The sequence below is a fragment of the Halichoerus grypus genome, chromosome 7, assembly GCF_964656455.1.
Source record: "Halichoerus grypus chromosome 7, mHalGry1.hap1.1, whole genome shotgun sequence".
In the NCBI taxonomy this organism is placed as follows: domain Eukaryota; kingdom Metazoa; phylum Chordata; class Mammalia; order Carnivora; family Phocidae; genus Halichoerus; species Halichoerus grypus.
Genome location: NC_135718.1, coordinates 50,774,150 through 50,786,944, shown reverse-complemented (window position 1 = coordinate 50,786,944; position 12,795 = coordinate 50,774,150). Strand labels below are relative to the sequence as shown.

At 47.6% G+C, this 12,795-nt stretch overlaps 1 pseudogene; it reads left to right on the top strand.

The window, feature by feature from the left end:
- Positions 1 to 8,340: 8,340 nt before the first annotated feature.
- Positions 8,341 to 10,253, top strand: LOC118537641 (small ubiquitin-related modifier 1 pseudogene; annotated as a pseudogene).
- Positions 10,254 to 12,795: the final 2,542 nt, after the last annotated feature.

The following is a 12,795-nucleotide window of genomic DNA, read 5'->3' as shown; positions in this document are numbered from 1 at the left end:
CTTCTCCCCCAGAGGCCCCCAGAACCATGCAGGGCAGGGGCAGAAGAGCACGGTCATGGAGTCAATCAGGCCTAAGGGATTAGAACCGGGAGGTGTTCACGGGCTGCCCAGGTCGGTGAGGGGAGGCAGTAGGGGGTAGTGGGGCCTGTGGTGCTCCAAAGCTCACGCCTCATCCGAACGCATGGCAGCCACTTGGCTGTAGCCTGGGCCGCCAGATGGGAAGATGGTGCGGTGTGGCCAGAGTTTCCGATTTTTCAAGAAAGGTTGAAATCTGGCCGGTAATGTGAAACCTCACAATTTTAAACATTCGGATTAGCCTTTTTTTTTTCTTTCTTTTTTCTTTTTTCTTTTTTTTAGCACTGCGTCAGCCAAACTGAATAGCTCTTTGATCTCAGTGTCTGATCTGGCCCAAGGGACCACTGTTTCCTCCGATTGGGGCATGGATCGGAGAAGTTAAGACATAGAAGTGGAGTCTGTTGGGGCCGACGCTTCTGCCCTGCCCCCACCTCAGGAATCCTCTTCCCACCTTTGGGCCCTCCATCCCCTTCCCACCCTCAGTGGGCTCTCCGGAGGCACCTTTGACCCTCTCCAGGTCTTGCCTTCCGTAGGCCTCTCCACACAGAAACTTGCAGCCCGAAGTCTGACCACACCCGGGGGAGGTTTGCCAAGCTCCCCAGAGAGGATGGGACCTGTTAGGCTAAGCCTTCGGGGTGAGGGGCAGTGCCCTGACTCCAAGGGCTCTGGGGGGTGTTTCAGGCCGAGCGGGTGGCTGAGACAGACCATGAGTTAGGGGCTTCTGGGGCTCCTCAGATGGGCTGGAGAGGACCAAGAGCCACGGCCTGCTCCTGCCTGCTTTGTGCTGAGAAGCTACGGAGCTGGTGCTGGCCATGCCCGCCAGTCTGCGGTGGGCAACGGAATGGAGTGCGCTGTTGGCAACAACGTGGATTCTGTTCTTTGCAACAAAGTGAAATCTGCTGTTTGTCACAGAGCAGCTTATAAGGTTCACAGTTAAGAGTCCTGCCTGGTAGCCACTCTTCTGTGGGACTGATTCTCCCACCTCCAGCGGACCCTGTTAACGGGCTACCTGGTCTCCCTTGGAGCTATTCTGCTTCCTTCTGCCTTGCCAACAGGAGCCTGATGTTGTTCGGCAATGTGCCCAACTTTGGGGCATGAACTGTGATTAGTCTCAGACTGTCATGACCAACACAGTCCTTTTTTGAAGATACCTGCTTACTCACCCTCACCTGCAGTGAATTGCTGGCCAGGGAGAAAGGGGTGCTTCTCAGGACTTTTTTCTCCCTTTTCTTGTTTAGCTGCTTCTTACCTCGAATGAGGTTGTGTAAAGATGAAATGCTTGGAGGGGCGCCTGGGTGGCTCAGTCGGTTAAGCAGCTGCCTTCGGGCCAGGTCGTGATTCTGGGGTCCTGGGATAGAGTCCCACGTCGGGCTCCCTGCTGAGCGGGGAGCCTGCTTCTCCCTCTCCCTCTCCCTGCCGCTCCCCCTGCTTCTACTCTCTCTCTAATAAAAAAACATAAAAAATCTTAAAAAAAAAAGATGAAATGCTTGGAACCATAGCAGCCCTCTTGTGATTGTGAGGCAATAACGTTAAGGATTAAAAAACCCAGACAAACAGTAAAGATGGCAAGAGGAAAAGATGGGATGTTGTGCCTTGAAGACATTATCTAGCCACTGAACCAACACCACCGTTTCCCTCCAGACTCCTTGTTACAAGAGAAAATAGAACCCTTTGTATTTAAGCCATGATTAGCTGTATATTCTTTTACTTAAAGCTCAAAAGCATTCCTGATAAAGACCTCCAAACAGTGTGGCCTGTACCCACAGGAGTGGTTTAGAGTTGGTACTGAGATAACCCTGTTTGCTTTTTCTTCAGTCTAGACTGTCAGATTCCCCACTGTACTGGAAATCATGCCCTCCAAAAGTGAGGCCTCATTTTCCACGGGGGTGAGCTTTCTCATAGGGGATGCCCCATCCCCCATGTGGCAGGCCCAGTCCCTCCCCCTCCTGATGAGTACAAGTACCAGCACTGGCCACCCTCCTTCTCCAACCTCCCCTCAGCCCCCTGCAGATCTGTGACATCTCACCGAGACCTCCCAATCCCTGGTGAAGTAGGCATGATCACCCATGCCCTGTAGGTGACTCTCAGAGGAAGTGACGCATCCAAGGTCTCCCAGCCCACAACCTGGGGGACTCCCCACTCCAGGGGGAGTCTCTATATTTGCCTCAGGGGCAGGGGCACAGCGGCTTCTGGGACAGTGGATGATGACCAGACAGAGTGGGAGATTTTGTGCAGCGAGCTGGGGTTGGGGTCGGGGAAACCCATGTCTTCCCGGCGTAATAGGTTTCTGCTGCAAAAGTGCTGTGTAGCAGTCCCAAGTGTCAGTGGCTTCCAGAATAACCACTTGCTTTTCTCTCCTGGGTCAGCAGCTCAGCTGCGATGCTTCTGCTTCGGGTTGCGGGTTCAGAGCCTTCTGAGGCCAGCGGCTGCCCGGCGGAGGCTCGTGCCCAGCGGACAGCGCAGGTGCAGCAGGCCCACCACACGAGTGGCTTTAAAGCCTCTGCCTCAGTCAGGTCTGCTGATGTTCCAGGGTCCACAGCAAGCCACTCGGCCTGGCCCGAGGCCGGGGCGAGGGCGTGCAGTCTACCCTCTCTGTGGAGCGGCTCTGTGGGGTCCCGTGGCAAAGGGTGTGCGGGTGGGACCCTGTTATGGGCGGCAGACCGAAGAGTCAGGCTCAGCAGTCCGGTCTATGCACAGGTCCCAAGTGGCCCTGAGGTGTCCCCAAAGCCGTGGGTGCCGAGGCTGTGCATCGGGTAGGGCCTCAGCAGGGTGGGTGGGCAGGCTGCTGCCTCATGCCGAAGCCGGGTTCCCCAGTCCGCTGCTTAGAGGAAGAACAGGGGGCTCTGGGGGCCAGAGTGTTTCTTGAGGGAGTAGGGGACCGCCTGCCCCTCTGAACCCAGACAGCCCGCGGTGCCTGCCTCCCTGGGAAGGACGAAGTCCCGCAGCTGCCTCTCCTCCAAGCTGCCCCGTGCTCAGCGGCCGCCCATCGTCCTCCACAGACTCCAGCAAGGGCAGCCTGGGGCCCGAGGATTCACAGGGCACCGCTTGGCGCTTGTTGACATCTGGTGGCCTGACGCTGGCCCGGGGACACCGTTTGCGTGTATCAGTGTTTTGTTTGTTTGAATGGAGCCAGCACTAAACAATCAGAAAACTTCACAAAGAATTCAGATTTGATTTCCATTTCTTTAGAAAAGGCGGAAGGTGTGACACCAGGAGGCCCGTTGTGCGGCCTGGCAGGTTAGCTGGTACTGGGCCACGCCTGCCCCCCACGTGTTGGTGCCCTTGCCCTGGTCTCCACCGCTCCCTGCTGCCTCAGACCCAACACATCCCACCCGTGTTTCATACCGCTCTCCGTCCTGCTGGCACATGGACTGTGACCTCCGATTTAATGCATTCCCTGCAGGTCCAGACAGGAGGGACATCCGTGCACGGCACGTAGCCAGGAAGGGAGCCTTTTTTCTCTCTCTTCCTGAGTAAGAACTTCATCCGCATCCTGGAGAGCAGTCCCTCTTCTAGGGGCCACACCAGCAGCCCAGTCTCTGCCACCCGCTTCTCTGGGCTCAGATTTGGTCCTCTCCTTTAGGGCAAAGCTGTTCCCGTCATGGCTGAAGCTCAAAACATCGCTGGCATCCCCGCCCTGAGAGCTCAGTCACCTTCAGGGGTAAAGCTAAGCTGAGACGAAGCTTTGGGAGATGCTATGGGAACCCAGGTCCCCGAGCTGCACAGGGGATCCCCCTAATGTGTAAAGACGGGATACTGACTGCTGCTACTGACATAGCACTTACTGTGTGTCAGCCACCTCTTGTAACTTCGTATTAACTCATAGTCTGCACACTAATCCTGTGAGGGGCAAGGTATAATTTTTATCCCCATCTTAGGGATGAGAAAGCTGAAGCACAGAGAGGTTAAGCAACTTGCCCAAAGTTGCACAGCTTATAAGTGGTAGAGTTGGGACTTCATCTTTGATCTTAAGGTTTCAGGGCTTACAGTTCTTTTTTCTTTTTTTTTTTTTAGGGCTTACAGTTCTTAATCACTGATGTGTCCTAGAGGAAATTCCTATTGAAGTGGCTGCTTTTCCTGTAATGTCTTACTGCACCCTGAGACTTGCCCAACGAGGTAGGGTTGGGTTTGGCTGTGAGTGACAGAAAAATCCAAAAGAATAGCAACTTAACCAAGAGAGAATTTGATTTCTATTTTATAGAGGTGCAATGTGGAGGTAGTAAGGAGGCTCCAGGGCCAACAGGGACTCAGGCTTCTACTCTGTTGTGCTGCCATCCTCATCATGTGGCTTCTCCTCATTAAGCAATATGGCTGCTTGAGCTCCAGCCATCACATCTTCACCCTAATTTTCAGGAGAAAGAAAGGGACAAAACAGGACTCACCCCCTTCCTTTAAGGATACCTCCTGAAGGTTTCACAGGATACTCCTACTTGTATTATTTGATCAGCACTTAGTCATTGGCCACACTTCAGTTTAGAAATAGTCTTTATTCTAGAGCATTATATTCTCAGAAAAAAATCAGTTCTATCATTAAACTTAAAAGGGAGAATGGATACTAGGAACATTTAGCTGCATTTTACAGATAAAGAAACTGAGGCTCAGAGAGGCGAACAACCAGGTCACACAGCCAGGAGAAAGGTGAAGCTTGGACCCTCTGTCCCTGGGCCCTGTGGAGCAGATGGGGCTCCAAACTCTGCCAATTTCCTGGGGCAGGGGGTGGGAGGGGAGGGGAGGAGGACCGTGGATATGTGCATTATCCCCTTCCCAGGCCCCAGAAGCACCCAGGGCCCAGGTCCTGCTTGCCAGACGCTCCCTTGTGCCTTCAAGCACGGGCACCCTCTCTGGGCCCAGATCCGTCATCCTGGCACCAACCATGCCTCGGGCCTGACTCCATCCATCCCACTAATGCCGACATCGACTGTGCTCGGGCACGTTCCTAAGGCGGCCTCAAGAGCGCTGAATAATTCAGGCCTGCGTAATGGGATAATGAATTTACTGACAGCCCAATGTGGTCTCGGTACTTACATTTCAAGAAATACGGACTCCCCATGCCCGCTCAGCAGGCTGGAGGCGTACAGATGCCAAGAAACTGTTGCCTCTGCCCGCCTCGTGGGGTTCAAGCCTGATTCAGTGGAGACCCTCCTTTGGTCTCACCGGTCCTTCCACTGCCTGGGCGAGTGGCCAGTCTGGGGGCCAGGGCCGCCTGCTTGGAACTTTGGGGTGGGCCGGAAGTGGAATCCAAGGAGCTGGGACAGAAGAGCTGGCAAGGAGTCCGGCAGTCCCTCGGTCCCACACGCCCTCTTATGAACAGGGAAACTGAGGCAGCAGAGGGGGTGGGCCCGTTCTCTCGCCCACTGTGCCCTGTGGCTGGGAATGCCGGGGATGACTTAGGGCTCTGGGGAGGAGACCTGCTTGCTTTCCTTCTAGCCTGCTGGTGGCTGCTTCCCCCAGCTGCTGGAGCTTTGCTGCTAATGGCTCTCAGCTGCCCCTTCCCCGGAGGTGACTCCCCAGCAGACAAGGGCTGCCCTACCCAGAAGGGCACACACCAGCCCACACAGGCCGGGCGGACTGCGGCCAACGGCTGGCTGATGCGGTACAACAGGCCCCCCCATGCCTCCAGGTAGGACTAACTCTGTGATGTGGTTCCTGCTCTGGAACCCTCAGGGGGACCAGGCTGCGGCTAGACCCCAGCTGAGACCACCTTCTGACTTAGCCTTTACCCTTTCCCTATGGTGGCTTGCCCTCACTCCCTTTCTCAGAACCTCTCCCAGTAAGCCACCTGAATAGGGATCCCCGATTCAGGCTCTGCTTCTGGGGAACCCACCTAAGATACCCTGCATTTCCTGGTCCAAGCCCTCCCTTCTGAGGACTCCCCCCAGAGTGCTAAGAGGGGTTCAGAGCCAGGAATCCGTGGCCCTGAGCCTGGCTCTGCTGTGTGACTATGAGGAAATCACTTCTGTGCCCTGGGCCTCGGTTTCCCCATTTGTATGTTTGGGGTTGGAGGAGGCTCTCTCTGGTCCCTTCCAGCTCTGAAGGTCTGTGATATAACCCAAGATGCCAAGAAGCCTCCTCCTGCCTGTACCTATCCCCACATGTACATGGAACCCTACCACTGGGGCATCACCTTTTCTCAGAACTTTTAAGATGCAAAAGCATCTTGAGGTGAGGATGAGGTTCACATTAGGAGATCATGCTGCAGGTCAGAATTTCTCAAGGTGGGATCCTTAGATCATCTGCAATAGAGTCCAGTGCCTGAAGGGGTGTTAATTATTAATAGTCCCCCCTCCCCCCACCCTGCTTTTTAAATGTGGTACATGATGTCTGGAGCTGCAGCAGCTATCTTTGAACCATGAGGAAACAGCATGAAATGTAAACAGCAGGGTAATAAGGATGGTGAACAGAAATATAGAAAGAAACTGGTTTTCAATGGCCTTCTCAATTATTGCATAAAACCTGAAAACACCTACCTCTAGAATCTCAGTGTGTGAAAGAATTAAGTACCTTTATTGCTCAAGGAAGTCTTGGTTGACTTTTCTGTTATTTGCTGCCCAAAGCATTCCAAACAAATCGACACTAAATCATAATAACAGTCCCCTAAATTAGGGATTACTTTTAGCTCAGAGAGGTTAAGTGATATAACGATGGTCACATAGCGGGCAAGTGGCAGCATTCTTTTGGGCTGGAGCTTTCAAGTTTGGAGGAATTTTGATTATTCATAAGAGTTAAATTCCTGTCTCCTCTGCTGTATGTGTCCTATTATAGTCTGACCCCTGGGAATAATCCCCCTCCCTTGCCATTCTGGTCTTTGGTCATTCCCTCCCCCATCCATCCCACCCTGGGTCTCAGCTTAGAGACCTGGGAAAGGTCCCTTGTGCGGGGGTGTGGAGAAGGAGGAGGCAGGAAGCCACCGTTCATTCCTTCCTGGAGTTTCCCTAACAAGTGTGGCCAAATTCTGGTACCAAAGACTGAAGAGAAGGTTGAACTCATTTTGGAGATAATTCTAGCTTCTAAACAGTCCTAGGCCCTCGTGGGGGGTTACAGCAAAAGAGAGAGAGAAGGAGACTAGAGACACAAAAATAGAGATGGGGAAGAAGAGGGTGAGAGAGGGAGAGTAGGAGGGAGGTAGGAGGAAGGGAGAAGAGGAGATAAATGTTCAGACAAACATGATGATGAATCTCAGCTCAGGCAAGATTAGAATGTTCCCTTCTCCTCCAGCTTCAGCTTCTTCATCCTGTGATCGAGTAGACTAGAACACCTCCCTTGTAAGGAGGTTGGCAAGGACAGAGGGTGCAGTACTGACCTGTAGCAGATGCTCAGCAAATGGGCACTCCTGCCCTACACACACTGGTCTGATGGTCTTGGTTGCTGCTCTGAGGGTGGAGGCAGGATTGGAGAGGAGGGTGACATGACCTTGGACAAAGCTTTGGTCAGCCTCCACTGGAGATCAGAGGCCTGGTGGAGAAAAGGGAGTGTGTTTGAGCCTGTGTCCATCTCCCCTGAGGCTGCCAGGTGAGACAAATGTCCGAGGGGCCCCAAGGCATCCAGCCCCAGCTGTTTGAGTCTTCTCAGCCCAGATGCCAGACATGTGGGTAAGGAGCCTTGAGATGACCACAACCCCAGCCACCAACACATGACAGACCCAGAGTGGGAACTGCCTGGAGTCCAGGCAACCTCCTGATTCATGAGCAGAATAAATGATCATGTATGAGTTTCCTAGGGCTGCCTAGGTAACAAATGACCACAGACTAGGTAAAAAACCAGAAATTTATTCTCTCACGGTTCTGGAGGCTAGAGCCCAAAATCAAGGTGTTGGTAGGGTTGGTTCCTTCCCAGGGCTCTGAGGAAGAATTTGTTCCATGCCTTTCTTCTAGCTCTGGTGATTGTAGGCAATGCTTGGCATTCCTTGGCTTGTAGATACATCACTCCAATCTCTGCCTCCATCTTTGCATTGGGTTCTCCCTGCATCTCTGGTCCAAATTTCTCTCTTTCTATAAGGACACCGGTCGTATTTGATTAGGGGCCCACCTTACCTCAGTACGCTCTCGTCTTAATTAATTACATGTGCAATGACTATTTCTCAACTAAGATCACATTCTGAAGGTTAGGACTTTAACATATCTTGGTTGGGGACATAATTCAACCCATACCATTTGGTTATTTGAAGCCACTGTTTTGGAGTGATATGTTCTACAGCAGTAGTTACAGAACACCAGAATTAAGGGATGGCTAGGAAAGCAACAGAAACACCAGGAGACATGTAAGGAGATGGAAGAATTTACAAGACTATCCCTCCAAGCGGTATGTGGTTGGAGTAATTGATTTTCTAAGTAGGTTGGGGTTGGGGTGGGGCTAGATCCTCTCCCTGAGAGATGTATGTTCCGGTAACAACATGTGCTTTGATAATAGTAGACAGCTTCCCCAATGCCTTCTAATGCAGGGAAAAAGCTTGAGTTTTGCTTTATAAGGTATTTCTAGTCCCTTAAGTAAGTGTTGAATATTTACTTAAAGAGAATCAACTTGATTATTAGGGTATTTCTGGCCTCTGTGTATCTCAGCATGGTCTTCTTTACTAACGCCTCTTCTATCAGAGCATGCTGATTAATGATGGGGTGCAGATGTCTGGTTAAGTGTTTGGCTTCTCCATAGACCATAAGCAACCTGAGAGCAGAGACAGTCTCTGCCTTGTTCTCCCCTGAATCCCCAGCACAGTTCTTGGCACACAGTAGGTGCTTAATAGTTATTTCCTGAAAACATGGGTGTTGGAAAAGGAACAAAGGGATTTAAAATCTATATGAGGACTAAAGGCTTACAAATATGTCAGCTACAAAACATCTAATGACGCTGGGAAATATGTTTTTGAAATTCCCTTCAGTTAACAAAAGAGCCTTTAAGAAAATAAGGGAGTTTTGAGAGGCCAGGAACAAATTGGAAATGCCAGCCCAAGGAAGAAAGTGGTTTCTGGGGCAGCTGGTAGCTTCCACACCCTGAGCTTCTGTGGCACAAGAAAGAAGCAAGGGATTCAAAAAACTGACCAGGCAGGTTTGAAAAAACAGGTTCTAGAAATTTAAGTGTATCACATTTGAAACGAGAAACTCAGTGGATCAGTTAAATAGACACAGCTGGAGAGGGAATTAGTACACTGGAAGACAGATCTGAAAATACCACACGTCAGTCAGCACAGAAAGAAAAACAGAAATGAAAGAGAGGTAAGAGACATGGAAGATGGAATGAAAAGCTCTGAAATATGTCTAGTCAGCTTTTTGGAAAGCAATTATAGGGATAAGAAGAGAGAGGCCATGTTCAAAGAGATAGTAGCTGAGAATTTTCCATGATTGTTTAAAAAAAAACAACACATGAATCCTTAGGAAGTGAGGCGGCCCGGAAGTCCCTCCAGCCATGGTGTTGTACAATGCAGAAAAGAGGTGGATTTGTAAACCCTGGATTGAGGTTCTACCTACCCAAGCCTGTTGCCATGTGGAGACCCTGGGTGAAGCCCCCGTCAACAGGAGGCAAAACCTTCCACTGAGGACCTGGGGGATAAGAAGGAAGGAGAATACATTAAACTCAAAGTCATTGGGCAGGATAGCAGTGAGATTCACTTCCAAGTGAAAATGACAACACATCTCAAGAAACTCAAAGAATCCTACTGTCGTGGCACCTGGGTGGCTCAGTCGGTTAAGTGTCTGCCTTCGGCTCAGGACATGATCCCAGTGTCCTGGGACTGAGTCCCGCATAGGGCTCCTTGCTCAGCAGGGAGCCTGCTGCTCCCCCTGCTTGTGCTCTCTCTTTCTCTCTCTCTCTGACAAAGAAATAAATGAAATCTTAAAGAAAAAAAAAAAAAGAATTGTACCATCAAAGACAGGGAGTTCCAATGAATTCACTCAGGTTTCTCTTTGAAGGTCAGAGAATTGCTGATAATCACACTGCAAAAGAACTGGGAATGGAGGAAGAAGATGTGATTGAAGTTTATCAGGAATAGAAAGGGGGTCATGCAACGATTTAGATATTCTTTTTATTTTTTTTCTTTACCCTCAATCCTTTTTTATTTTTAAAAATAGTTATTTTGTAAGGTGGTATTCAATACGGAATTGAAAACTGGAACCCCATCTCCTTAAAACATCTGGTAATTTGAATTCTCGTGCCCATTATTTATTATCACTTGTTTTCATTGTGCTGATTTTTGGTGGTCAAACCTTAACCCCCTTCATATTTCCTTCTCCTTTTTAAAACATTACATGTGTGCACAGAGAGGCCACCTTTTCCAGGATTGCATTTTCAGGCTTGTGATAAATAAGATTGACCTACATGAGTGTCCATCATGACTTTCCCATTGGCCCTGAAGTTCTGGTGCATGATTGCTTCACTCCTGGACTAGGACTTTCAGTGGGAGATGGAAGTTTTTCAGAGAACTGAACTGTGGAAAAATGACCTTTCCTTAACTTGGAGCTACTTTTAAAATTTGAGGATCTGGACCAAAATACGAGAAATATCAGGCTGGAGTTGAGATGACAGAGATGGTGAGAGTAATGACTCATTCCAAAGATGGCTTCACTGAAGAGAAAAAGCATTTTAAGATTAAAGAAAAGTCTTGTCAGTAGATCCTGGGAAGTTCTAATTTTCTTTAGCAGTTAATAAATTTATTCATGCAGAAGTGTATTCAACAGAACACTGCTCTTTTTTATTTTATTTGTACTTTTTGGCCTAGGATATGGGTTTTAAATGGACATTGTACCAGCTTCATTAAAATAATCAAAATATTTGTAAAAAATAAATAAAAAAACCTCTATGAATCCTCAAATTCAAGAATTCCAATGAATCCCAAACAGGATAAATAAATGTAGATACATTATAGTCAAATTGTGGAATGCCAAGGACAAGGAGAAGATCTTTAAAGTACTAGAAAGAAAAATTTTTGTTCACAACTTCTATAATTAGAAGAAATTAGGCTAATATCTGATTAGTTACAATAGTATTAAAAGTAACAATGAAAGATAGAAGAGGAGTAGATTTAAAGGGATTTAAAAAAGTCATACCAACCAAAAACTGTATACTTCAATTCTCAATAAGACCGAAATAATTTCTTAAATAATAATTTATCTTTTAAGAATAAGTGTTGGGGCGCCTGGGTGGCTCAGTCGGTTAAGCATCTGACTCTTGATTTTGGCTCAGGTTATGATCTCAGAGTCATGAGATTGAGCCCCGCATTGGGCTCCACAGTGGGTGTGAAGCCTGCTTAAGATTCTTTCTCTCCTTTCTCTCCCTCTGCCCCCCCCCCCTGCTTGCATACTCTCTCTCTCAAAAAAAAAAAGAACAACAACAACAACAACAAAAGAATAAGTGTAGATCCTAGGTATATACTCAAGAGAATTGAAAATATATGTTCACACAAAAGCTTGTACATGAATGTTCATAGCAACATTATTCATAATAGTGGAAAAGTGGAAACAACCCCATTGTCTAACAGCTTATGAATGGATAAGCAAATATGGTATATAGTAAGAGTGTGACTCTACATAAAAAGGAATAAAGTTCTGATGCATGTGACAATCAGGATAAACCTCGGAGTCATTGGACTTAGCAAAAGAAGCCAGACACAAAAGACCACAAATTCTATGATTTCATTGACATGAAACATCCAGAATAGGCAAATCCATAGAGCAAGAAGGTAGATTTGTGGCTGCCAGAGGTTGGGGTCAAGGAGGGGAATGTGGAGTGACAGCTAATGGGGATGGGGTTTCTGTTTTGGGTGATGAAATGTTCTGGAGTTAGATTGTGGGAGGTTAGTATAACTGTCTAAGTATACTAAAACCACTGAATCATACACTTCCAAAAGGCAAATTTTATGGTATATGAATTGTCTCACTAAAAATGCAAAAAATAGGAATAAGGGCAGAAATAAAGACATTTTCATCTATAAAATTGAGAGAATTTATAAACAAAAGACTCCCTCCCCTCCATCAAAGGAATTTCTGAAGGAGAACTTGAGAAGAAAAATGATCTCAGGAAGAATCTCAGGAAGAGATACAAGGAAATGGTGAATTGAGGAAAAAAAAAATGTGGGTAAATCTAAACAAACACACCTACTGTCCAAAACAATGTCTATTCTGTAGAGCTAAACAAGAGACAGAGCTAAAAGTCTGGGCCTTAAGTAACTGGAATTAAAGCTTTTAAAGTACTTTGCATTGTTCAGGAGAAGGGTAAGATATCAATTCATTTTAGACTATGTTAAGTTAGGTAATCATTTCGAAATACTAAGTCACCAGTAAAAAAATAAGAAGTAGTGGGGTAGCTGGCTGGCTCAGTTGGTGGAGAATGTGACTCTTGATCTTGGGGTTGTAAGTTCAAGTCCCACACTGGGTGGAGAGTTTACTTAAAAATTCAACCTTAAAAAAAAAAAAAAAAAGAAGTAGAATGCCTATCTTCCACATTAGTAGATGGGGAAAAAATGGAGTAAAAAAACCTCAATCAATTCAAAACAATCCAACAAAGAAGATGAAAAAAAAATCCTTAGGAAGCAGGACAAAAACAAACAAATAAACAAACCAAAAACCAAACAAACAAAAAAACCACAACCACACACACAAAATAAGATCATAGAAATAAAGCCAAATATATTTGTAATCTTTATAAATATAAATAAACTGAACTCTTTGGTTACTATGCATAGACTATCAGATTGGATTTTAAAAAGAATAGTCAAATGCTGCTTACATGAGATAC